The sequence below is a fragment of the Eptatretus burgeri genome, chromosome 1 (genome assembly GCF_056783735.1).
Source record: "Eptatretus burgeri isolate ZD-2024b chromosome 1, Ebu_testis_v1, whole genome shotgun sequence".
Lineage (NCBI taxonomy): Eukaryota > Metazoa > Chordata > Myxini > Myxiniformes > Myxinidae > Eptatretus > Eptatretus burgeri.
This window is the reverse complement of record NC_140961.1, coordinates 115499402-115525189: the sequence shown is the minus strand read 5'-3', so window position 1 is coordinate 115525189 and position 25788 is coordinate 115499402. Positions and strand designations below refer to the sequence as shown.

At 44.4% G+C, this 25788-nt stretch overlaps 1 protein-coding gene and 1 long non-coding RNA gene across 4 annotated transcripts in view; one reads left to right on the top strand and one right to left on the bottom strand.

Moving 5' to 3' along the window:
• Positions 1–14258, bottom strand: part of LOC147035238 (uncharacterized) — a 49985-nt gene extending 35727 nt beyond the window's left edge. The window contains exon 1 of the long non-coding RNA XR_015061862.1: positions 14166–14258. This is a non-coding gene — a long non-coding RNA (uncharacterized LOC147035238). The remainder of the gene's footprint in view (positions 1–14165) is intronic.
• The window catches only part of LOC147035237 (uncharacterized), a 146750-nt gene that overhangs the window by 109732 nt on the left and 11230 nt on the right, over positions 1–25788 (top strand). For 2 of the 3 annotated variants that reach the window (XR_015061851.1, XR_015061853.1), the window contains one exon: positions 20844–21061. The exons of the other annotated variant lie outside the window; for it this stretch is intronic. The gene's annotated coding sequence lies outside the window, so the exon portion shown is untranslated. The remainder of the gene's footprint in view (positions 1–20843; positions 21062–25788) is intronic. 3 annotated transcript variants of the gene reach the window in all.

The following is a 25788-nucleotide window of genomic DNA, read 5'->3' as shown; positions in this document are numbered from 1 at the left end:
AAACATTTCTCGACTTATGCTCCAAAGCCTTCCAACTTTCTCCTTGACATGTGGACCAAAAAAATGAAGATGGATAGGTTGGTCTCATTCCACCCTTTCATTCCCATGTGGAGACAACAACCAAGGTGTGCCATCGTATGTTTGTGGGCAATCGATCTGAAAGTCGAGATACATGTGTTGAGCAAGAGTTGATCTTTGAGCAAGTTCGAATGTTCGGATGCAGCACAAGGAGGCGGGGTAGCATCATTGGCTGAGGGCATGGTTGTGCCATTGATGCAATGCCCTTTGCTGGTTATGGCAGGAATTTGTAATTTGTTCATGGTGCCGGCAATAGCTCGCCGATACTTCCTGAAGGACACCGTGAGGATCTTTAACGTCCACCAACGAGTGGCGGCAGATGAGGCGCCCGCTGAACGTCCATCCGAGGGGACGGCGCACACATTGATGAATCACCCTGCCTGTGAAATACCAGGATGACAGTTTATCCCTGGGTCGAGATTAAAACCCAGGCTAGACAGCTTGGAGGTGAGTGTGCGTACCTCAAGGCCATCCCATCAACCTTCGATCAAGTGTCATGGTGGAACAGATCCCCGCTTAATCCAGAAACGTCCCAACAATTGACAGAACTTGAAAATGATGGAACTTATTAATAACAAAAAAAAAACAACAAGTCGAGAATAAAATTAACGATAAATCCCATCTCAACAATCTTTGGTACATTCAGATTTAGCTGTGAGACAATTCAACGCCGAAACCGCACTCCGATTCACCGCAGTCACAGCCGCAGCCTTTCCAGAGTCTACTCAGCAGCCTTTCAGCCTCTCTTCAACGTTTTAATTATGGTCCCCATTGCAACATGTCTCTTCAGCAGTTGGATTTCTCCCATTTAAACTTTCTCGAGAAAATTTTGCAGGAAGCTCTATGGTCATGATTGGGCAGCCATACTCATGTTGCTTTGGCCTCATTAAAACCACTCAAATTGCCCCCAGCCCTTGGCATAATAATACTCTTCGCCAACCCCCTCGCCCCCATGCCTTTCTTCCTTTGCTTCTGGATAAACAAGCACTGTAAGCTCAGAAAACTTGATTTCAAATATTCCACAGCAAGCTGCAGATTTTAAAACAACTCATATCAACAGTCTTATTTGTACTGTCAGCTGAGAAGTCTTGAGGCACAAGGTCCTTCCAGCAATTCCACAGTAAACGGTCATATCCACAGACATGCAATCATATGATGTTCATAGCAGTATGATGTACATGTCAAGTAGTTAGAGTATTATCATTTCACAAAAAAATCAAGTTACATCTGCTGGTTGCATCATCAATTTCTCAGACGTTTCAGTTACTTTGGCTGTCTAAATTGCTGTTCTAGTGCCCATTGCCATCACAGGCATGCACATGAGTTCGGTTTTAAAGAGAAATATAGTTGTTAGAGAGGTTTAGAAGAGAGATTTTAAGATGTGTGCATACGACAGAGGAGAGACGTGCTAATTGGCCTCTTCCTGTGTTTAAACACTCATATACCGTGCAAAAGACGAGAGTTAAACCTCACCTAGCAGGACAACATTTACCCAAAATTTGCCTTTGCCCGAATGTCTGAGTAAATACAATTTATTCCTCGTACAAACGAGTAAAAGCGTTCGAACTTTCACCCTTGGCAAACCACCGATGACACATATACTATGTGGCATGAGGCGAGAAGTTATTTTCAACTCGTTAAAGCCAAGCTTATTTTAACAAGCACAATTTATGCATTTAATCTATCTACACTAATAAGTGTGTGTGCGTGTGTGTGTGTGTGTGTGTGTGTGTGTGTGTGTGTGTGTGTGTGTGTGTGTGTGTGTGTGTGTGTGTGTGTCCTCCATCACTCCAAAACCATAAAACCGAGCAACCTGAAACTTTGCGTGTACACTAAGAAAACTCCAAGGAAGTGTAAGAGTGAAAATTAGGTGTTTGGGTTAATTAAAACACCAATTTTGAAGATAATTACCGGCCTTATTTAATTATATCCATCATGAGGCGATCCTCGGCCACTTCGCTGTCTGGGGTCTGAAGCCGCCATGTTTTTTGGCCTGCTCAGCCATGCCTTGACTTGGAACAGGCTGCAACGATTTCTCAACGACAGTTTTTTTCACTTTCCTCACTCATATCGAATGCCTGTTCATCTTCACGACTAATCGCTCTATACGTCACTTTTGTAAGTACGAAAGCTTTCAAATTAGGAGCTTGGAGCGATTCCATACATTCTGTGATACAATTTACCATGATGTAATCTCACGGACTAATTAAAGTATATCATCAAAATATTATTTCGGTTTGAGGATCGGATATCAGCCGGACGAAATAAGTGTTGAAATTTGTTGTGAAATCTGAAATTTCAAGAAATAACTAGTATTATAACTAAACCGATATACCTATTTACTTTAAGCAAGCAAGACTGTGTTTCTCCTCCATACTGTATATACACAATAAAATGTGAATTTTCCAAAGCATTAAACTTATCTTTCTCGACTATTTGGAGAATTATATTGAGTGAACAAAAAATTAGGAGTGTGCCAAAATTGACCAGCTTCATTGAGCTGTATGACTGAATGCATTCACTGCAATACCACGCACACTGTCTCCCAGAGGGACTGCCGAGCCATAACATCTGCCAGATCTGTGTCTATTTTCAGAGGTTTCGTGACATGCTCTACAGGGAATCAAAGCAAATCTGGTAAAAAAAATGACGTTTTAAAAAACAAAGTTACAAGCCGGTAGGTGACGAGGGATTCTCTGGGATTGAAGCGCTGGATACGATGCTTTTCATTCTGACTGATCCACCAACGAAGATTCATTGCCAAGACTTATTGGTTCACATACAATTGTTCCTCTGCCTGGCAAGATTTTTCCTATTGCAGCTTTTGCCAACTGGCACTCCTCATAAAAAATGACGGTAAATAGAAACCCTATTTTTGAAGGACTACTATTTGAAAAATAATCGGTTTGCTGGTTTGTGCTGTGGAGCCTCGCGGTGCAGACACACACACACACACACGCACACACACACACGCACACACACACACACACACACACACACACACACACGGAAAACCCGATAAACTTCTCTCAATGCTCTTGTTTGACCACACCTCCTGAGTCACACAATATTTTCCATAAGCCACGCCCACTTTCCAACACCACTCCCACTTTTCATCAACCACGTCCACTTTCCCTAAGCTCCGCCCACTTTCCTAAGCCCCTCATAAAAAAATGACGGTAAATAGACACCCGATTTTTGAAGGACTACCATTTGAAAAGTAAAATGTCAATAAAAAATCGGCTCGAATGAAATTTTCTAAATATCTCAACGTGTTTAATTCTGAAGTCTTGTTTCTCTGCATTCAAAACTGAAGGACAAATATTGAAAATACTGTACACGGTTTTTCGGCCGCGGCACAGCAACGGGTGGTTGCAAGGCAACGAAATTCAAACACGCACATTCCCAGACCATATGGCACCTGTTGGCAAAGTTTCATCGAAATCGGTTTGCTGGTTCGTGCTGTGGAGCCTCGTGTTGCAGACACACACACACACACACACACACACACACACACACACACACACACACACACATACACGGAAAACCCGACAATAAGGGATATCTAGCATATATAGCGAATCCAATAATGCTTGCGCTGACCCCTAACCGATGTACCACATGACACATGCACAGACGAGCTGGGAAAATCGTGGATTTATTATTACTAGTACGGGCCTGTAGGTGCATAAACGACAACTGGATTGGGGTATTATTTCAATTAGATCGGACCAACCGTATCATAAATGGCCATAACTTGGGAAACACCTGGGAAACATACTCCGGTCCCCAGCCTCAATTGTGACGTCATATCAAATGAAGAAGAATTGTGATGCCCCTCCTCTCTCTCTCTCTCTCGCTCCCCCCTAGTCTCACCCCTCCTCTCTCCCCCTCCTCTCTCGCCCCTCTCTCTCGCCCCCACTCTCACCCCCCTCTCGCCCCTCCTCTCTCCCCCTCTCTTGAATTGTGATGCCTCCTCTCTCTCACCCCCTCTTTTGCCCCCTCTCTCTCCCCCTCTCTCTCCCCCTCTCTCCCCCTCTCTCACCCCTAGTCTCGCCCCTCCTCTCTCGCCCCTCTCTCTTGCCCTTCTCTCTCGCCCCTCTCTCTCGCCCCCACTTCCACCCCTCCTCACACCCCCTCTCCCATCCCCATCTCTTGCTCTATTTCTCTCTCGTCCCCACTCCCACCCCTCTCTCTCCCCCTCTCTTGCCCCCTCTCTCCCCCCTAGTCTCACCCTTCCTCTCTCCCCCTCCTCTCTCGCCCCTCTTTCTCGCCCCCACTCTCATCCCCCCCTTTCCCGTCCCCCTCTCTCGCAGATATTGGTCGACAGATAAATGGCCGTAACTTGGGAACCGCTCATCTGATTGATATCAAACCTCGAAAAGACACATCCGCGGGGCCACGGCAATATTCCTGGCAAGCTTCAATCCGGAGGAAGCATTGTGACGTCATTCGTGACGTCATAGCACCGTGTCCTATCTGATTGACAGACAATATTTTGGTCGTTATTGGTTGACAGACATTGGTCATTGTATCACGTTCTTCTTTTTATTCAATTATTGTGTACTGCCAATTATTGTGTTATTAGTATTATTATTATTATTATTATTATTATTAATATGCTGTTATCATTATTCTGAAAAAAGGCATGATAAGGTGATAAGGTGGAACGACACTTCAGCTGCCATATATACACCTTTTCAACACTGAAAAACGCAATAAAATGGCCGCAAAATGGGAACCACTCGTCCGATTGACATCAAACCTCGAAAAGGCACATCTGCAGGGCCCCGACAATATTCCTGGCAAGTTTCAATCAGATCGGACCGGCGGTCGTCGAGAAATGGCGTTCGCATACAGACACACACACACACACACACACACACACACACACACACACACACACACACACACACACACACACACACACACACACACATTGCTGGAATTATAGATAGATTTCATAAACTGCCGTTTGCGCAGTGAAGACCGTCTTTAAAGTTAAAGGGGTTCTTAATGGTATGCAGTGACAACCTGACCAACCGTTCCTCATCAACCATTGAATTGGAGTCCCTGCATGAGTGCTAAAGCCACTTGCTGAGTGCCAATTGTCGACAGCGCTTCATCATTCTGAGTGAACCGTTTACGCTCTGCTGACGCTTTTGCTGTGCCACGTTATTCAGAGTGAGTGGTTCGTGCTCCGTCACCCTGAGTGAGTGGTTCATGCTCCGTCACCCTGAGTGAGTGGTTCGTGCTCCGTCACCCTGAGCGAGTGGTTCATGCTCCGTCACCCTGAGTGAGTGGTTCGTGCTCCGTCACCCTGAGTGAGTGGTTCGTGCTCCGTCACCCTGAGTGAGTGGTTCGTGCTCCGTCACCCTGAGTGAGTGGTTCTTGCTCCGTCACCCTGAGCGAGTGGTTCGTGCTCCGTCACCCTGAGTGAGTGGTTCGTGCTCCGTCACCCTGAGTGAGTGGTTCGTGCTCCGTCACCCTGAGCGAGTGGTTCATGCTCCGTCACCCTGAGCGAGTGGTTCGTGCTCCATCACCCTGAGTGAGTTGTGAAATATGACCTGATTTCCAAGCCGTTTGCCATATTAACGTGATTTCTAAATTACAGAGCCAAGTTTTTTTCCCACTCGTTACACGCAGCTGTTGTAAAGATTAATGTTTGTGAACATGTCCTTGAAACGTCTATGTAAATGTATTGTTGTTTTTTGGAAAAGCTAATTAATGATTTTAGGTTGTATGCAATAAGTTTTGCAGATGGTAATGACACTGACTGCAACCTTCCGATTCCAGAAAAGTTATCAATATCAGCCAAGCACGTGTGTGTCTGTGTGTGTGAATGTGTGTGTGTGTGTGTCTGCGTGTGAGTGTGTGTGTGTGTGCGTGTGTTTGTTCTTCATTAAGCATAACATATTCTCTGTGCTCACTCCCCTACCCCCACGTCTCTCTCTCTCTCTCTTTCTCTTTCTCTCTCTTTCTCTTTCTCTTTCTCTTTTCCCCTCTCTCTCTCTCTCCCTCTCTTTGTCCCTCCCAATACAGTGCAGCACCCTCCTCCCACACCTCCCACACCTTTCTCTCTCTCTCTCTCTCTCTCTCTCTCTCTCTCTCTCTCTCTCTATCTCTCTCTCTTTCTCTCTCTATCTCTATCTCTATCTCTATCTCTATCTCTATCTCTATCTCTATCTCTATCTCTATCTCTATCTCTATCTCTATCTCTATCTCTATCTCTATCTCTATCTCTATCTCCCTCTCTCTCTCTCTCTCTCTCTCTCTCTCTCTCTCTCTCTCTCTCTCTCTCTCTCTCTCTCTCTCTCTCTCTCTCTCTCTGCCTCTCTTTGTCCCATCCTTGCTCAAGTCCCTCCCAATACAGTGCAGCACCCTCCTCCCACACCTCCTACTCTCCCGTCTCCTCTCTCTGTCTCTGTCTCTGTTTCTAGACATAGCTGGACTGTCTTTGCCTCTGGATGGGAGTTTGTCTTTGAAATGTGTCCGCGCAGTGTTTGTATCCAGACGGCTTGGCTCCGGATGCGTCCGGCGGGTTTTGTCTCCAGACGTGTTCAGGCGGTGTTTGTCTCCGAGCCGTATTTATAGGATGACCAGTAGAAAATTGATTTCAGACATTATTTTGTTTCCATCTTCCTTGTTATTCTCTGCAGAAGCATTTTGATGAGACAGTATGAATCGTAATTAACACTCCGCCACACGTCTGCCTTCCCTTCCTCTCACCTCATACTGCCTTTCCTTCCCCCACCCTCCTCTCTCCTTTCCCCATCCACCTCTTCACTCTCCCTGCTCTCTCTCCCCCACCCCTGTCTCCCTCTTCTCCCCTCTTTTTCTGCCTCCCCTCTTTATTACCCCTGTCAGCGAAGCGACGGGTGGTATTTGCTAGTTTTTAAATATAAGAAAATCTGACTGTTCTCTGATTTGTTGGATGTCGATGCTTCTCACCAACCACTGTGCATCCAATGATTTGTGGCTCATGTCCAACACAATCAGTGCTTGGATGTTCTGTACTTCTTGGTGTTTTTTTTTTTTTTAAATAAAATATGCCACAATTGTGCTGAACCTGAGCCAAGTTCCTGAACTCGAACTTTGCCAGTTGTGCTTCTGAGCTGAGGTGCCAAAAAGCTCCTTATTCCAGGTGGGAGCATCTCAGCCGTTTGGCCAATGTGACCGCTGTTATATTACTAAAGTGTCCGAGGTGCGACAATGTAACAGCAGCAGTGCCGACCAAATGGCCATGATGCTCCCAACAGGAATAAAGGCTTCCAGGCAGGGAGCAAAAGAAAACTTCATGAAGTTTATTAAAAGGACAGGGCCCAGAACACTGCCTTGTGGCACTCCAGCCCTGGTAGGTAAAGGAAATGAAAGGATCCCGTTGAGAGTCACACGTTGGCTTCGAGAATGAAGGAAGTCAGTAACCCACGAGTGGAGTTATCCTTCAGTGCCAGAGGTAGAGAGTTTGGAGAGCAAGGTAGGGTGCCAGACTGTATCGATTTCTCGTGGTATGTCGAGAGAGGCAGCCTGAACTCATGTCTGCATTGAAGGTGATCGGTTTTTGCACCTTGTTTATGTGATGTGGTGATGATGGCTGACTTCCAAGGACATGTTAGATGGCTCAGGACAAATTATACAGTGAGCATGCAGAAAGAGGTTGTGAAAGAGCAGCAGAGCAGGATTTTTGGACACGTGAGCTGATTCTATCCACCCCAGTTGCAGAAACAGAGTTGAGGGATGCAAGAAACTTCTCCACCTTCTCAGGTGCAAAATACAGAGTTCTGGAGCAGTTGGTGTGACAGGGTAAAGTGGGTGCAGAGAGCGAGAGGTTGGGGACACATGATTTGGAGGCAAACAGCTTCTTCACGAGGAGAGTTTGCTGCGGTGCCATTTGAAGTGAGGGAAAGGTGGAGGGGGTGCATACTCCAGAGACACACACAACAAGGCACCACCAGGTTTTGGAGCTGGAGACAAGTTTGAAAGTTCAAACTTGAGGTTTGCCAGAAGTTGTTCTCTGACTCTCCTGAGTGTGGACACAAACTTTTTCCAAGATTTTTAGGAATTATCTGACACAAGCAGAGTACCAGCCCTGTGGGTGATCTTGTTCCAAGCATGCAACACATCCTTCTGACACATACCTTTATTTGGGTGGTATACAGGCAACTCACAGCTGTGTATCGGCAAAAAAAAACATACCCGGGTTACCTGCATAAAGTAAAAACATACCTACTGCTTATCATTCAAAACATCTCACTGCACTGGAAAACCTGAAGATAGGAATACTGCACTGTAAATGTTGGAGATTTGCAATACCCTCTCCCACCGGGAGGCGGCGCTACACGATACACATTTACATTGAGAATTTGCATCCCTCCCTGCCCCCCTTCCCCAAGACCACCAGCAAAGATAAAAACACACCCATACATTAATTGTGGTCATGTTGATTCTATGCTGCAAGTCTGAATGTAATCAACCCAGAGCTGTATGAGTAGTAGCCTGACAAACAAACAAACACAAATCTGTGAATTATTGTAAAGATTGCCTTCGGTCAGATTTCCCATCCAGGGGGAGAAGGCAAGTTGTTTCAAGGCAAATTCCTCACCACAGGATTCAGTGTACAATGGGTGGGAGGACGGTTATGATAACTGAAGATGAGATTGGATGAATCTGTGCATGAGGGAGACTAGGTTTCTGTCGAGGGATTCCCAGGCTGAGTTAATATCAGGGGCGGTAGATATAGGAGACCAGTCCTGAAGTGCAATGACTGCTTGCAGTCCTTGCCAGCTTGCCTGAGTGACCTGCCAAGCTGCTGGTGGTGAGGCTGTTCTCTGTGAATAGCTGGAGAGATGTTGACCTTCACAAGCATGTCATCAGATGAACCAAATGGAGCAGAGGAAGAGCAGAAGACATTAGTTGGGAAGTTGGTCAGAACCAAATCCAGAAGGGAGGATATAAATCCTGGTTAGAAAGTTTACAAATTCCCATGGAGGGTTGACAGGATTGCCTGTAGATACGCGCACTCACCTTGAAGCTATCTAATCTGAGTTTGAATTCCGACCCAGCTGTAAACTGTCATCCTGGTGTTCCACAGCCAGGGTGGTTCATCAATGTGTGTGCCGTCCTTTGGATGGACGTTAAACAGGCGTTCTCTCTGCCAGCATCTGCTAGCATGTGTTGGTGGTCATGAAAGATCCCACAGTATCCTTTGCGAAGAGTAGGCGAGCTATTGCTGGCACCATAGCCAAATTCCAAATTCCTGCCCTAACTTCAGGGGGCATTGCATGAGCGGAACAACCACATCCTCAGCCAATGATGCTACCCCACAGCTTTGTGCTGCATATGAACTATTAATTCCCATGGAGTCACAGAAGTTCTTTGCTGAGGTGCCACAGCAGGTGAGAGAAGTACCAACACTCAGCAAATTGTCATGGTGACAATTTAAATCACCGTTTATGAGGAAGACAGAGTTGGTATGAGTAGAGAGAGAGAGAGATAAATGGAGTCATCACTGTTTGCAGTGCAGTGTAGCACACACACACACACACACACACACACACACACACACACACACACACACACACACACACACACACACACACACACACACACACACACACACACACACACACACACACACACACACACACACGACGTAGGAGGTATTCCTGGGATTTGGCAGGTATACAAGCAGTACACAGTGATATACAGTGCAACTCCACCAAGCTATTAGGTCACTCAAACCAGAGGAGGCAATAGCCAGGGAGAGACACGAAGTGATGAAGGAGTCAGGGATGTCCTGTGGGAGGAAGGATTTCTTGAAGCAGATGATTATAAGCAGTGGCCTCGATTGAGGAATCTGTCAGGTTGGCGCAGAGGCCTCGGATGTTTTAGTTCCATACTGTTAGGGAAAGAGGAAGAGCTGCTGGCAGGGTGCAGGAATATGGAAAGAAGGAAGGAGAGGTGGCAGGTTAGTGGAGAAGTTGGGAGGGTGTGGGGGAAGTTGGGAAGGTGCTGGGTGGTGGTGATAGCTGAGAGGGTGTGGGGCAGGCGGAGGAAGCTGGGACGGTGCGGGAGGAGGGGAGACTGAGAGGGGACAGGACAAGGGGAAGCTGACAGGGGGCGGGATAAGCGGGAAGCTTTAATATTGGTGGGACAAGGGGAACCAGAGAGGGGTGAGAGAACTAACATGGAGTGGTTTGACACCATCAATTGACATGACGGTGAATTGATTGTGATGTGCACACCAAGCTGTTAGGGTTGACTTCTCAGGATTCCCAAACTGGACATACGGAGACAGACTTCATGGGAGGGGTGGAAAAATGTTTTCTTTGAAGGCACGGAGGAAAGTGGACGTGCAGGTATGAGAGGAGGATGGATGAACCAAGCGTTTTGGATTGAAAAGGTTTTGGGAAATAAGCCTTGTCACAAAGATGAAGAGAAAGAAATTCTTATAAAGAAGAAAAACAATCAATGGGTTCCAGATGTAGTAGTAAGGAGTGTAAGGAATTTAAAAATGCATTTTTTTTAAAAACGTTTTTTGTGTTACCAAGAGCTTTTAAAGGTAAATTCGTAATTCATTCAAATGTGGCATTCTTGATGTGGGGTGAATACTTTTGCAGGCCACTGCATCCTTCCGGTAATTCACAGACCGGTGTGTGTGTGTGTGTGTGTGTGTGTGTGTGTGTGTGTGTGTGTGTGTGTGTGTGTGTGTGTGTGTGTGTGTGTGTGTGTGTGTGTGTGTGTTTGTGTTTGTTTGTGTGTGTTTGTCACATTAATCCTCCAATAGTTCTGGGCAGATTACATCCATACTTGCTGCGTAGGATCAGCATGACCACAACTAATGTAAAGGGTTGTTTTTATCTTTTCCAGTGGTCTTGAAAGGGGCGAGGGTGGGGGAACACCAATTCTCTATGCAAATGTGTATTGTGTAGCACCTCCTTCAGATGGGGGAGGATATTCCTATCTCCACATTTTCCAGTGCAGTGAGGTGTTTTGAATTAAAAGCAGTAAGTATGTTTTTACTTCATGCACACAACTTCATGGGATATTTATTTATTTTTGCATTACACAGAGCTGTCAGTTGCCTATACATTGCCAAAATAAAGGTATGCATCAGAAGAATGCGTTGCATGTTTGGAACAAGAATCGGCAGAAGGGTGGGTACTCTGCAAGTATATACAAATCAACAATGTGAAAAACAATGGAAGAAAACAGAGAAACTAAGGAGAAAAAAAATTAACATTTCATAGCAATAATAATAAATATGCAACAAAATAATCATCAATTTGTTCTCCCGAACCTCACAGACATCGCCAACACATCATGTGTCAATTAATTTTTTTTAAGTTCTCCAATCATTTGAGAAAAGCCAAATACAAGTTTCAATCTTGCTGAAACCAATGCACTGAAAAAAAGAAACCCCCATAACATTACAACGTTCCAAAGACTTGCCACCCGGCTTCGACTTCCGTGATGGAGACACGGCAAGTTTAGCAGTGGCCATTAAAAAACGACATAATGTAAATACACACTCATGTTTGGCAGATAAACCAAAGATATACGCCCTCAAAGTAAATGTGGCATGCATTCCATGAGATGTATAGTTTAACCAATGAAACAATGGAAATAACCTTTCACAACTAATGAAGGCATGAAATGGTTCTTCATTAACTAAAGGGCAACAACCAGAAATGGGAGAAAAGAAAATCGAATAAATATGTTAGCAGGAACAATCCAGTGGACCAACTGTCACTTGAGATCGTCTGTTGTTGTCGGTATAAGCCGACAACCAAACATGATACATTCCCAAACTGTTTCAGAGGGGGATCTCCCAGGTAGCTGTCCTTTCCACTGGGGTAACCTCATCCAATGGTGAATTCTCTAGGAACAATTTAACGCACAACCTGTAAGTGCTTTTACTTTACCACTTAGAATCTGAAAAAGCTTTGAGCCCATACTAAAGGAGAGCAAGTTGTTTGGAATAAATTCTACAATTAATTTTGGTACTTCCAACTAATGTGGCATAACTTACACACCCTGAGTCCAAGGAAGACCTAGTTGATGCCGTGTTCGGATTACCTCTTTTGAAACTCTTCCAGTTACTCTTTTGGACCAAACTGCTGTTCGACATTCCAATTCACTTGCAGATTTACAACCACACTCTGAGTCATGGCGGAGATGCCACACCTTTGAAATGCCTGCCTGCTATGAAATGTTGGCAAAAATCCCGACTTCTCCGAATATCAGGAAAAAGGAGATTGAAAAATAAAGGCTCGTTTCCTAACATTTAAAAATGTACGTATCTGACTGGTGGCTCAATGAAAAGCTCTGCCAAGCATTCAAAAGGCTCTGGTTAAAAAAAAAAAATGAGGAGAGGGGATGAATCCACATGTTGAAGATGAATCGGAAGCAGTTCAGGACCATATCCGAGCCTACCTGCTTGCCACAAGATGAGTCAAGCCCAAATCCGTCCTGGCAGGTGTTCTACCTAAAACAGATGTTGGATGGAATAGATCCGGAAAGCCATTACACGGCACTTTACATTGACGAGGCTCTGACCACCTTCAGCCAAGGGGGGACGAATGACACTGGGACGTAGCCAGTGATGGCCTCCCACCAAAAAATTCTCCCAGTTTACCCTGAATTACCATGAACAGCACCTCTGGCAGCTGCAGGCAGACAAATCGATGTCACAAAAGGGGAGTAACCAAATTGGAAACTATGAGCACATGGTTTTTATAGGAGAGGTAGGTAAAGCCCTTTTTCATTGATTCACTCTTCTTTCTACCTGTTCAACTGTCCCCTCCCAATTTTTTTGTACAAACTGTGGGGATCCTCAAAATATTCCCAAATATTTAATTCCCTCATTTCCCCGCTCCAATTCTGCAGGAACGGGCATTGGTGGAAATGGCAATGACTCAGGTTGGCTATCATTGAGAAAGGGCACCTGTAACAATTTCCTCTTCCTCCAGTTACATCTCAAAGAAGAAGCCAGGTAAAATTTCCTCAAGCACCCGACAAGAGCATCAATATCGTGCTTATCTTTGATGAAAATGCAGACATCATCTACATCGGTGGATAATATCGAGGGAGACTCCTGGAAGAAAATGCGATTCCAGAAATATTTTTCCTCCGTGCTGTAAGGAGAGGCTCTGAATAAGAGCAAATAATAACACAGCGACAGGACAACCTTACCTTACCCCCTTTCTTAACATTTATGGGGAAACAAAGCTTGTTATAGATTTTGATTAAACTAAGTATCCATCCATCCATTGGAACCATACTTTGTGCAGAGTGTTGGTGCTGCCGAAGCAGTCTCCTTGGCTATTGGACACAATCCTGGACGGGTCGCCACTCCGACACAGGATACCAGCATGCTGGCACTCATTTTGCCGACCTCGGAAGGATGACAGGCAGAGTCAACCCCACCTGGTATTAATTCAACAGAAAATGGGGATCCCAAGCACACCACCCTCACCATTAAGCCAACACCAGGCATAAACTAAGTGTGTTGGTGTATGACAAAGCAATATAAGCTCTAGAATTTACGTCAAGCCCACAAGCTTCCAATACATGAACTTGTGATCGATGCTATGGAAAGCTTTTTTGGGATCAAAGAAAAACATTGTAGAACTTTTTTGAATGCATTTACCATCAATCAGGCCTCTGATTAAAATGATTATGTCATTGATAGATCCACCAGGAACACAATAACCCTGATCAGGTAAAATCAGATCACCAATAACCTTGTTAAACTGGTTTGCAAGTACTTTGAAAAAAAGTTAGTACGGTCATCCGTGCAAAGTAAGGAGATCGATCGCCAATTTGTCAAATGTCGGAGATCTCCAGTCTTCGGGAGTAGGCACACGACTGTTCTCCTAAAGCGAAGTAGCATTTCTCCGGACAGTAGGAATGCATCCAGAACATAGTCCTGTATTGGCTGTGTTTTACAGCGCAACATTCGGAAAGCATCAAATCGGATGGCTGTCATGGGAAATCGAAGCCTCAGTCAAGCACTTCAGCCCATATATCATCCAGTGCACTCTTTGGGCTTTTGTCCTTACAGATCGCAAATCATGTATGCAAACCTTGAAAAGTTATGCAGCGGTGAGTTCTCGTCCGGTCCTAGTGTGATGACGTTCCTCTCCACCATCAGCAGATACCACATGTCGGTGCGTCACATGGCCGGCTGGCTCAAAGTCCCATCAGATATCACGAGCTGTGACGCATCCCGATTTGCCAGGTTTGCTCCTTCATTTCGTGACTCATTGACGCTATTGTCCACTCAGTCACTGTTCATAATGTTCTGACTGGCATTGCCTACTTGCCCTTCACGAACCGATCCGTGTGGATCACTGCGCAAATGGAATGCAATGACCTCCGCCAGGTCCATGCTCATCTATGGCAGAGTACTTGTCCCTCCAAGAAGCTTAACAACATCCAGGGAAGTGAAAAAAGTATCGGAGTGTCACATCATTTAGATGCGATGGGCTCTCATTCATGCGGTGTGATGAACCCCTCGCCCTTACTTGTGAATGTATCATTCTCCTGCAGTCAGTGGTTGTTGGTCTGCTATCTGTGCTCCACATTAACTTCAGACACCCCAGCAACCACCAACTGAAACAGATGCTCCCGCGATCTTTCTTTGTGCTCGACCCGTGAAAAATTTACGAAACATCCTGAAACTCGAACTTGTCCTGTAACTTATCAAAATAAAGCCATGTACGAAGTTTCAGTTGAATATGTTAGAGGGTATGGGAAAGTTGAATATGTTAGAGCGGTACAACCACGTCAAGCAGGCCTGCTCTCACCATTTCTCTCTCAATCATGGTGTAACTTCTCTTCTCCTACTCTCTCACTGTCCCATCCTGGGTAGTGGTGGGGGGGAGGGTGAGGTGTAAACGAGGATAGGGGTAGAAAATGCACAAAGGTAGGATGTAAAGGGGGTAGAAACAAAAATAACACAACCGTTAGCACAGAGCTACAACAAGCGCACATGGGGAGATGCCATGACACCACAGAGACATGCCCAGAGAGAGAGAGAGAGAGAGAGAGAGAGAGAGAGAGAGAGAGAGAGAGAGAGAGAGAGAGAGAGAGAGAGAGAGAGAAAGAGAGAGAGAGAAATAGAGAGAAGTGATTTTGTGTTCCTAATGGTGCAGTCTTCTCTAATTTGGTCAAGATATTGTTGTTTGTGGGGTAGACAGAACAATTTCATCAGAAAGATAGGATAATATAGAATTGCTTGGTCTGTGGATGTGTAGGAGACATCCCAATGTAAATTAAGTAGGGAAACTGTGAGTTTAAGTGTTACGTGTCACCACACGAGTGGTGGTGTTGTGTTAATTAGGGATTAAGGATCATTTCCCCCAGTTTGTAATTGCCCCCCGTGACCTTTTCCTGTGTTTTTGTATTTCAAGACCGGTGATAAAGGGGGATCACGTCCTGAAAACAACAACTACCAAGCAGCCCACCTCCATGGGTGACAGCTGATGAACCACGGCCCTGGAGTGGATGATTAATGGGCATGACGTTAGTAAGAGGAAGAAGAGCATGTCTCGGCAAGAGAATTGGGGAAGCCGCTCATTGCAGGAGGAGAGGAAAGGTCGTGCTATTTTGTGCTGAGCGGATCTAGTTTGGGATATAAACGGTGGTCAGAACACGACCAGAAGGAAGACACAGAAGCAAGTGAGGCAAAAGGTTCGGCAGAGATGGAAGTATCGAGATGGAATCGGTGTTCTGAAGGGGAGGACAGTGGTCGAAGAGCAGAGAGTTGTGGAAGGATGCGATCGAGTGAGGTGGTCTCGCTGGCTGGCTACGACTGGACACAGCGAAATACAGCAACAATTCTTGTGCCATGCTGTGAATTTGACCACATGACGGAGCAAGGCACGAGCCATTGACTTTTGGCTGAATCGTGTGGGACCAGCATCAAAGCCTCTCGTCGAGCCATCGGGGGAATGAGACGCCGCCATTCTGCAAAGCAGTGGTGTCATTGAGGACGATCGATGCAAGAAGTTGCACGGCGGTCTCTGAGCCTTGGTGTTAAGTATCACCCCCAGAATTACCTCCCTTATGTTTGCTCGCCCAGAAAGCGGCTGCGCACCATTTTGGGCGCATTTTCCCATGCGGGACGCCGTGGTGTGATCGCCGAGTTCATAGAAGACCATCGCTGGACCTGAAGCGAAGTGCCGAAATGAAGGAGCGATTTTTCTTTGTTTTATTCTGTCCCCTTGCTTAAGGTTACCTCACGTCTTGATTTATTTTTACATTATTACTATTGATTTTCTGTTTATTAAATCATTATTTATGGAGGTTGCTGGTGTCCGTGTATCTGTTGTGGGTTCGAGTACAACCCGTGTGCCTCGGTACTTCGCCGCCCTTTCCTTTCCGCACGCACCATAATCTCTGAGAATCTCGGCTGTAAACCTCCAACAGAACTGTTTGGCCATCCTTCCAGGTAGGGACAAACCAACTGGACACAACAATATTTATTGCAAGACCATTATTCTTATTCTGTGTCCACTTGCATCGTCAAAATGCTGAATGAAATTTTAACATTTGATGACCATTGCACTGGGACAAAGTATCCTCATTAACGTTTCTGTAATGGGGAGAAGCATCTGAAAAATTAATTGCCTGATACTCAACACCAAAAGCACACCCAGGTTTCAGCTCTCACGCCATTTCCCAACCCCCTACCAAGGTACCATTAAATTATGTACAATTGGAGGATGGCCTTTCAAACACTTTTTACAAAGGATGTCTTTTGTTTCCTCCCACCCTGAACAATGCTGACCTTGAAGGTAAACTGATCAGGTGGACAGGTAGTTTAACATGCTGGTGGGGGTGAAAGTTGCAGTGGTGATCCCTCCTTTAAATGCCTTCTCAATTTGAGGATTAAAGGAGCTGCCTTGCACCAAATGAATGGAGTACAACTCAACCTGTATGTTACCATCTTGACTGCTTGGCCAGGATTGAGCGGAGGTAGCGGTAGCGCACATGCCCTTGAGATGACTAGTCCGAGTTTGATTCACAACTCACTTGTATACCGTCCTTCCTTTCCTTCGTTTTCAGCACATGGCTGCTGGTTGCATCATTTGCTGCAGGAGCAGCTGCGCCGCTGATGCAGTGCCCTTCTGTAGGTTGGAGCAGGAATTTGGAATTTGTTCAGTGTGTCAGCGATAGCTCACATACTCTTCGTGAAGGACAACGTGAAGTCTTTAACGTCAACAACTGATGCCAGTGGATGGGATGGATTCCCATTTTCACGCCCATCCGAGGGACGATGGGCACACACATTGATGAATCAACCTGTCTGTGAAACACCGGAATGATAATTTAGAGCTGGGTCGGGATTCGGTTATCCCATCTGAAAAAGATCAGTCTCAGGAAATTAAGAATAGTTTTTTTTTGTCTTCTCATTTTTAAAATATAAATTATACAATTTCCATTTTTAGTTCAGCATTTTAAATGAAACAGTACAATGGAGTTTCTACAAAGAATGGATATTGCTTGTTTGGAAAAATATTTTCATTAAAAATTTATACATTGAATATTGAACAAATAGACCTTTGGTGGTTCATCAGTCAGGTCATCTGACATTAAAAAAAAAGAAGTCATTAACTCATAAATCAGATGTTTTTGAAGTTTTTTTTTTTAACGAAACAATTTTAACCTCAAAATGTCAATCTTAATCACGTTTACCACCAAAGTGAACTTTTATTTCTATTTTACTGCCGTTTGTGGAATTGCCTTCTCGAGATTGATGGCTTAATGGAATTCCTCCATCCAGGACACTTACTGTACATAAAACACAATGAAATCTTGCTCTTCCATGAGTCTTCCACGACAAAAAATGGGTACACTTGATTTTTCTTACCCCCTTTAACCTAACCCTTAACCTCACTTAACCCTCTCTCTCTCTGCCTCTCTCTCTCTGCCTCTCTCTCTCTCTCTCTCTCTGCCTCTCTCTCTCTCTCTCTCTGCCTCTCTCTGCCTCTCTCTGCCTCTCTCTGCCTCTCTCTGCCTCTCTCTCTGCCTCTCTCTCTGCCTCTCTCTCTGCCTCTCTCTCTGCCTCTCTCTCTGCCTCTCTCTCTGCCTCTCTCTCTGCCTCTCTCTCTGCCTCTCTCTCTGCCTCTCTCTCTGCCTCTCTCTCTGCCTCTCTCTCTGCCTCTCTCTCTGCCTCTCTCTCTGCCTCTCTCTGCCTCTCTCTCTGCCTCTCTCTCTGCCTCTCTCTCTGCCTCTCTCTCTGCCTCTCTCTCTGCCTCTCTCTCTGCCTCTCTCTCTCTCTCTCTCTCTCTCTCTCTCTCTCTCTCTCTCTCTCTCTCTCTCTCTCTCTCTCTCTCTCTCTCTCTCTCTCTCTCTCTCTCTCGCTCCCTCTCTCTCTCTCCCCCTCTCTCCCTCTCTCCCTCTCTCCCTCTCTCCCTCTCTACCTCTCTACCTCTCTACCTCTCTACCTCTCTAGCTCTCTACCTCTCTAGCTCTCTCTCTCTCCTTCACCTCTCTCTCTCTCTCCTTCACCTCTCTCTCTCTCTCTCTCTCTCTCTCTCTCTCTCTCTCTCTCTCTCTCTCTCTCTCTCTCTCTCTCTCTCTCTCTCCTTCTCTCTCTCTCTCTCTCTCTCTCTCTCTCTCTCTCTCTCTCTCTCTCTCTCTCCTTCACCTCTCTCTCTCTCTCTCTCTCTCTCTCTCTCTCTCTCTCTCTCTCTCTCTCTCTCTCTCTCTCACCTCTCTCTCTCTCTCTCTCTCTCTCTCTCTCTCTCTCTCTCTCTCTCTCTCTCTCTCTCTCCTTCACCTCTCTCTCTCTCTCTCTCTCCTTCACCTCTCTCTCTCTCTCTCTCTCTCTCCTTCATCTCTCTCTCTCTCTCTCTCTCTCTCTCTCTCTCTCTCTCTCTCTCTCTCTCTCTCTCTCTCTCTCTCTCTCTCTCTCCTTCACCTCTCTCTCTCTCTCTCTCTCTCTCTCTCTCTCACCTCTCTCTCTCTCTCTCTTTCACGTCTCTCTCTCTCTCTCCTTCACCTCTCTCTCTCTCTCTCTCCTCCAACTCTCTCTCTCTCTCTCTCTCTCTCTCTCTCTCTCTCTCTCTTCCTCTCTTTTCCTCTCTCTCTCTCTCTCTCTCTCTCTCTCTCTCTCTCTCTCTCTCTCTCTCTCTCTCTCTCTCTCTCTCTCTCTCTCTCTCTCTCTCTCTCTCTCTCTCACCTCTCTCTCTCTCTCTCTCTCTCTCTCTCTCTCTCTCTCTCTCTCTCTCTCTCTCTCTCTCTCTCTCTCTCTCCTCTCTCTCTCTCTCTCTCTCTCTCTCTCTCTCTCTCTCTCTCTCTCTCTCTCTCTCTCTCCTTCACCTCTCTCTCTCTCTCTCTCTCTCTCTCTCTCTCTCTCTCTCTCTCTCTCTCTCTCTCTCTCTCTCTCTCTCTCTCTCTCTCTCTCTCTCTCTCTCTCTCTCTCTCTCCTTCACCTCTCTCTCTCTCTCCTTCACCTCTCTCTCTCTCTCTCTCCTTCACCTCTCTCTCTCTCTCCTTCACCTCTCTCTCTCTCTCTCTCTCTCTCTCTCTCTCTCTCTCTCTCTCTCTCTCTCTCTCTCTCTCTCTCTCTCTCTCTCTCTCTCTCTCCTTCACCTCTCTCTCTCTCTCTCCTTCACCTCTCCCACTGTGGTTCTTTTCCTTGCTTATTCTGTCCAACTATGTTCCTTCTACATCGCAGTTGATATAAAATCATTCCTTTTTTCCAACAACCTCATCCAAGATTACCAATTTGGTTTCAGACCAGGTCACTCCACCTTGGACACGCTGATTCCACTCACCCAACAATGGTGGAGGTCTGCAATATCAGACACGAGATCAGAGCTGTCTCTCTGGATAAATCTCTTGCTTTTGATATGGTCCGGCATCCTGCCTTGCTCTCCAAACTCTCTTCCGATGGAATCCAAGGCCAACTACACAGGTGCCTTACTGACTTCCTCCCCTCTGCCAAAATGTGGCTCTCACCGGAAACATTTCATCTCCTCTCCCTGTCAAGGCTGGTTTGCCCCAAGGCAGTGTTCTAGACCGATACCATTCGTTATCTTCATCATTGATCTCTCTGACTCTGGACAATCCCCTTTATCTATTTCTGATGACTCCATCATCTGCCGTGACATCCCTCATCCTTCAGACAGGAGGTTGCAGCCTCTTCCCTCTCTACAGATGTTGAAAAAAAAATCACAAGCTGATCAAACATTTGGAACATGTCTTTCAACCCTGATAAATCTCACACTCTGACTCTCTCTCTCTCTCTCTCTCTCTCTCTCTCTCTCTCTCTCTCTCTCTCTCTCTCTCTCTCTCTCTCTCTCTCTCTCTCTCTCTCTCTGAAAGGACTGTCTGGCAAACCCTCCCATCTACTTTCTCAACAATCCTCTTGAGTCATGATCGTTCTTGTGCAAACCACACACACATTTTAAGTTTGGCCTCCAGAACCAGTTGCCTACTGGGCATCCTCCATCGTACAGAGTCCTTCCAAAGGCACACCTGAACTCCTATCCACTTACAAGGCTTTCATCTGCAGCTTCATGGATTACTGCTCTACCCTCTGTGTGTCTCCCTGCCTCACATCTTGCTCAGCCTGACGCCGTGAAAACCACGGCCTTCAAGATTATTGGAATCTCCCACGATGAAGCTGAGAGGGCCAATCACTTTGCCATTTCAGACAGGTCTGTAATCTATCTGTCTTCTACCACCTCCCTTCTGGTCTTGTACCCACTGTTCTTTCCATGCTTTGTCCCACCCTCCCCCCACCCCAGGTTTCTGCAAGGCACACACAGTCCACCATCAACTCCCTTCTGATGAAACTACCTAAATCCAGGATCACTGCGCACTTCCATTCATTTGCTCCTAGCTTTCAACAGCCGACAGGAGCTCAAACTCAAGACCTCAAGATCTTAAGAGCCCCACCTTCACCGTAAAGCCAACACCAGGCTTTCCGTGTACTTGAACTCACTCTTCCACGAGTCTCGACTATGTATGTATACAAAAGCAAATCACGACACTGCCCTTTTCCCCTCCATCACATAAACCTTTCATGAGCATCAATATTATTTAGAGAAAATAAAAAAAAATCAAAGTAACAATCAGCCATTTTTAAAATGGTTCGACTTCTATTTGGCCATCAACTTATTGATCAACCTGTGAACAGAAATTTTTACCGCCACCACCGAAGGTGGATGGAGGTTATGTTTTCATGCCTGCCTGTTTGTCTGTCTGTCTGTCCATGAGCAGTATATCTCAAAACGTTGTGGACGGATTATGACAGCACTTGGTGGATGAGATGGGAAGGTGACGATAACAAGCCAATTCGATTTTGGTTCAGGTCCAAATCCAGATCCAGCCTATCAGTGGGATACAAAATGTAAACTGTTCAGCCTGACGGTGGTATGCACTCCACCGATGCTATTCTAGTTACCTCCAACACCGAAGGTGGAAGGAGGTTATGTTTTCACCCCTGTCTGTCTGTTTGTTACTTACAAAATCGAGGATTTTTCAAGTATATGATCTGTCGATTTTGTTATTCTGTCTGCCTGTCTGTTTGTTTGTCGCCGACAGGTCACAATTCTAAGCCGATCATCATGAAATTTTCCCAAGTTGTAGAATGTAGAGGTAGTCTGAACTGAGAAGCTTATTGATTTTGGGGTCGAAAGTCAAGTCATCTTGAGGTCAAATTTCTGAAATCGTCGTTTTTCATCCGATTGAATTGAAATTTGAAAAGGATTTGCATATTGCATCACTGAATTAGAAACCAACTATTTTTTAAGGTCAAAACATCAAAGGTCAAACTTCTAAAATCATCAAATTTTATTTGATGAAATATCATCAATTTTCATCCTATTAACTTGCAGGTTGAACACGATTTGCATGCTCCATCACTGAATTGGGAAAGCAACTATTTTTGAAGTCAAAAGTTCAAAGGTCGAATCAAGGTCAAAGTTCTAAAATCATCAAATTTAATCTGAAAAATCGTAAATTTTAATCCGATTAACCTGAAAATGAAGCAGCAATTGCATAGCGCATCACTGAATTTGGATACCAAATATTTGTTAGGTCAAAAGGTCAAAGGTCAACACAACATCAAACTTCTAAAGCCATCAATTTCAATCTGAAAAACAATCAACTTTCATCCGATTGACCGATGCTTTGATTAAGATTGTCAATTTTAATCTTAATGAAATGGACAATTTGATGTATCCATGGCAACATTTGGACAGAGAGGTGGAATTTGGAAGTGAAATGCTCTGCACGACGTCTTTTTCTTGTTAATTGCCAGAATCTTTAGGATTTCGGAAATGATGTTGGTCGGTTGTGTGTATCATTCTGTGTGTCTGCCTGTCTGTCTGTTTGTTACTAACGAAATCTAAAGATTTTGTAAGTATATTGATGACTTCCGTCATCTGTTTGTGTTTGTTTGTTTGTGTGTGCGTGTGTGTGTTTGTGTGTTTGTGTTTTTGTTTGTAGGCACGATAACTCGAGAACAGAAGAAGCTACCAATGTCAAATTACACCACGTGATTCAGGAGGGTGATGGCTTGTGCTGATTAGATTTTGGTCAAAATCGGTCAAAGGTCAAGGTCACAGTGAGGTCAAACATTCGATTTTTGATTGTTTGGTACAGAATCATCGTAGAAACTTCTGGTTTGCGTCGCTACCTTCTCTAGAGACAGCTTTTATTAGACAAGGTCAGAGGTCAAGTTGACGATTTCGTAAGTACCAGTCTATGACTGCTTGCTTGTGTGTTTGTTTACCCAGTAGCAGCCACATCGTTTCAGCATTCATGACCAAACTGGATACAGACGTCGGCCATGGTCCAACTTAGACACTTGTTTTTGGTGAATGTAGGTCAAAGGTCAAGGTCAAGGTCACCGAAAAACCAAAATTCTTATTTTCGCAATAACATCCGCTAAAATGGTCGGATTGACTTCAAACCAAATCCAAAATGTGCATCTTCCAATACTGCATCCAACCATATGTCTCATTGGGGTGTCACACCAACACCCTTCTTAGCGGTCGGGGGTCGAATGTCAGGGGGGTTGGGCCAAAAACTTTCAAATTGCGATAAAAATGCCATTTCAAGTCCGATTGACTTCAAGTTATGATCATGACCAAACGAAGTGCTATAACTCATTAAACAGTAGCACTATCGACTTATAAGAACCAAATTGATTTCCAGGTTTTTGTTTTTTCAGAGATCATAGAGATATGACAAAGTTATTCCCGCAATTCCTTGCTCAACGGGCAATTTCATTTGTTTGTTTGCAGGCTATCTCATAAAGTTTTCGATGGATTCTGATGAGATTTTGTAGATAGGTTCGATGTGTGACAAGGACAAATTGATTAGATTTTGGTGAAGATCCGAATCCATATCCGGCTACTAGAATCTTTTATGTGATTCTTCAACATTGAGAGATAGGGCCAAAAATGATGTGAAGCACGATATATCAAAAATAGTGGACGGATTCGGACTAAACGTGGTGGACAGATTGGGAAGAATTGATTAAGTTTTGGTGAAGATCCGAATCTGATAATTTTTCGAGTAATTCTTCACCATTGAGAGATAGGGCTCAACCGATATGCAGTATATCACGATATTTCAAAGAGTTGTGGACTTATTTGGACGAAACTTGGTGGACAAGGTGGGTCGGCAAAAGGGACTAATTGATTCGATTTTGGTGAAGATCCAAATCCGGATCTGGATACGATAATTATTTAATTTTTAAAGTGATTCTTCACCATTGAGAGCGAGATCAGATCAAAAACGACATATAGCATGATATTTCAAAAATGCATTGTGCCTGATATATTCTTTTGGATCAGGCATTGCATGGTGGAGGTATGCACTCTACCAGTGCTGTTCTTTGATGGACATAAATGCCCACAGCACTTGTGTATGAATGAACAAACATACGATAATTTGAAAAGGAATTTTCTATTTTCATTCACCAAAAGATAAAATATAGATTTGATTGTTTTACGTTCCCATCGAATCCTATTGTTTATGATGCTGGGACCACGAGTTAAAATCCTATGTGCAATATTTATTTGTCCATTGGGTATCAATGCCTTAGTAATTAATATAAGAGCACACAGATGTCTCTTAATGTCCTTGTCATGTATGGTATTTATGTGCTCCAATATGAACCTGAGATCTTTAAAAAAAAAATTAAATCTCATTTTCCCCTTAATCCTGATTATAGTCATTGTGTTCATTTTCACAGGATAATGGTATGTTGATTATATCATAACAATCAATCATGAAATCGAGTTATAAATATTGGATTTTGCCACTAATACTATGTTTTAAGGCTTGTGATTTTACTGAATTTCTGAAGAATTTGAGACAAATTAAAGAGATGGATAAAAAGTTATTTGAAGATGTGTTTGAAGATGAATAGCCGTAATCTATAAACACTTAGCAGCTTGCTTATGCTCGAGAGACAGCTGCAGGCAGAAGTAGAAAAAAGCAGTCCATGAAAGCATTGTGTGGGACCTGTTTGCAGACACCTTTTGTTCGCCCGGGGGGTCTCAGATTTCCAGGGATGTGACTATGTTGCATTGCTATGGTTTCATGCACTTAAAAATACTGGAGTGATGAGCTCTTCGAAAATTTATCAGGGATGTCATAAATACATTTCATGTTACTAAATTTATCTGGCGTTAGAGTGCGGAGGCACAGCCAACTGGTCTGTCATGGTGACTTGAACTCAAGCTTGACAAACAGCAGATTTGATTTGATTGGGGGGGGTAGGGCGGATATTCGTGAGTCAAAGGCAAATTTAAGTGACACGAAAATGCCTTGCCAGGGAAGAGGAAGTAAAAAAAAAAAAGGAAGAGGGGAATTAAGGAGAAGCAACGCAGTAATTGTACAAAAGAACAACTTTTTAATGCTTAAGACTCCAGTAATCACCGACTGCTTCGTCCTCGGTAGTGTGTTTCTGTCGATGTTGTCACTGATGACTCATCAGCAAGTGATGAAACTGGGCCGGTGGCCAAAGAGGCGTGTAGGATTAGGATTTTCATGTACATGCAACTTGTGAATGTCTGCAGGTGTAGAGGAACCCTGGTAGGGTTTCAAACAGCAAAGGGCTTACCTTGTGTAGCTTTCCTTGGTTGCTTTTGACAGCTTTCCTTGGCTGGAAGAGCATCGAGGTTCAATATGGAAATCGTAACCACCTGGGTTAACTGATTATGTGACAGCTGATCGGTTATTCCCTCCAATGATGGGTGAGAGATGTGATTGTGTCTACATGTATATATATATATATATATATATATATATATATATATATATATATATATATATATATATATATATATATATATATATATATATATATATATATATATATATATATATATATATATATAGTTGTGGTTGTGGCTTCTATGGGGTAAAGGAATGCACCTTTAGTATAAAGATAGGTATTTCCAAGTATCTGTTCACTTAAGAGTACTGCATTACATGTGGGTAAATATGCGTTGCCTATGTGTAAGATAGATGTCCTTTTCCCATCAAAAACGCCTTCAGTTAGATCTTTCGCATACATTTCAACACAGAAACACATTCTCATCCTTCTTTTTCACCCTCATTAGCCCTTAAAACCGGCTCAAACCGGCCAGCCCACATCCTGTCGGCTTTGCCGCAACAGTTGGCCCATAACTCTTCATCAACCTGTGATAAGCATCAAAAGTCAGATCCAAA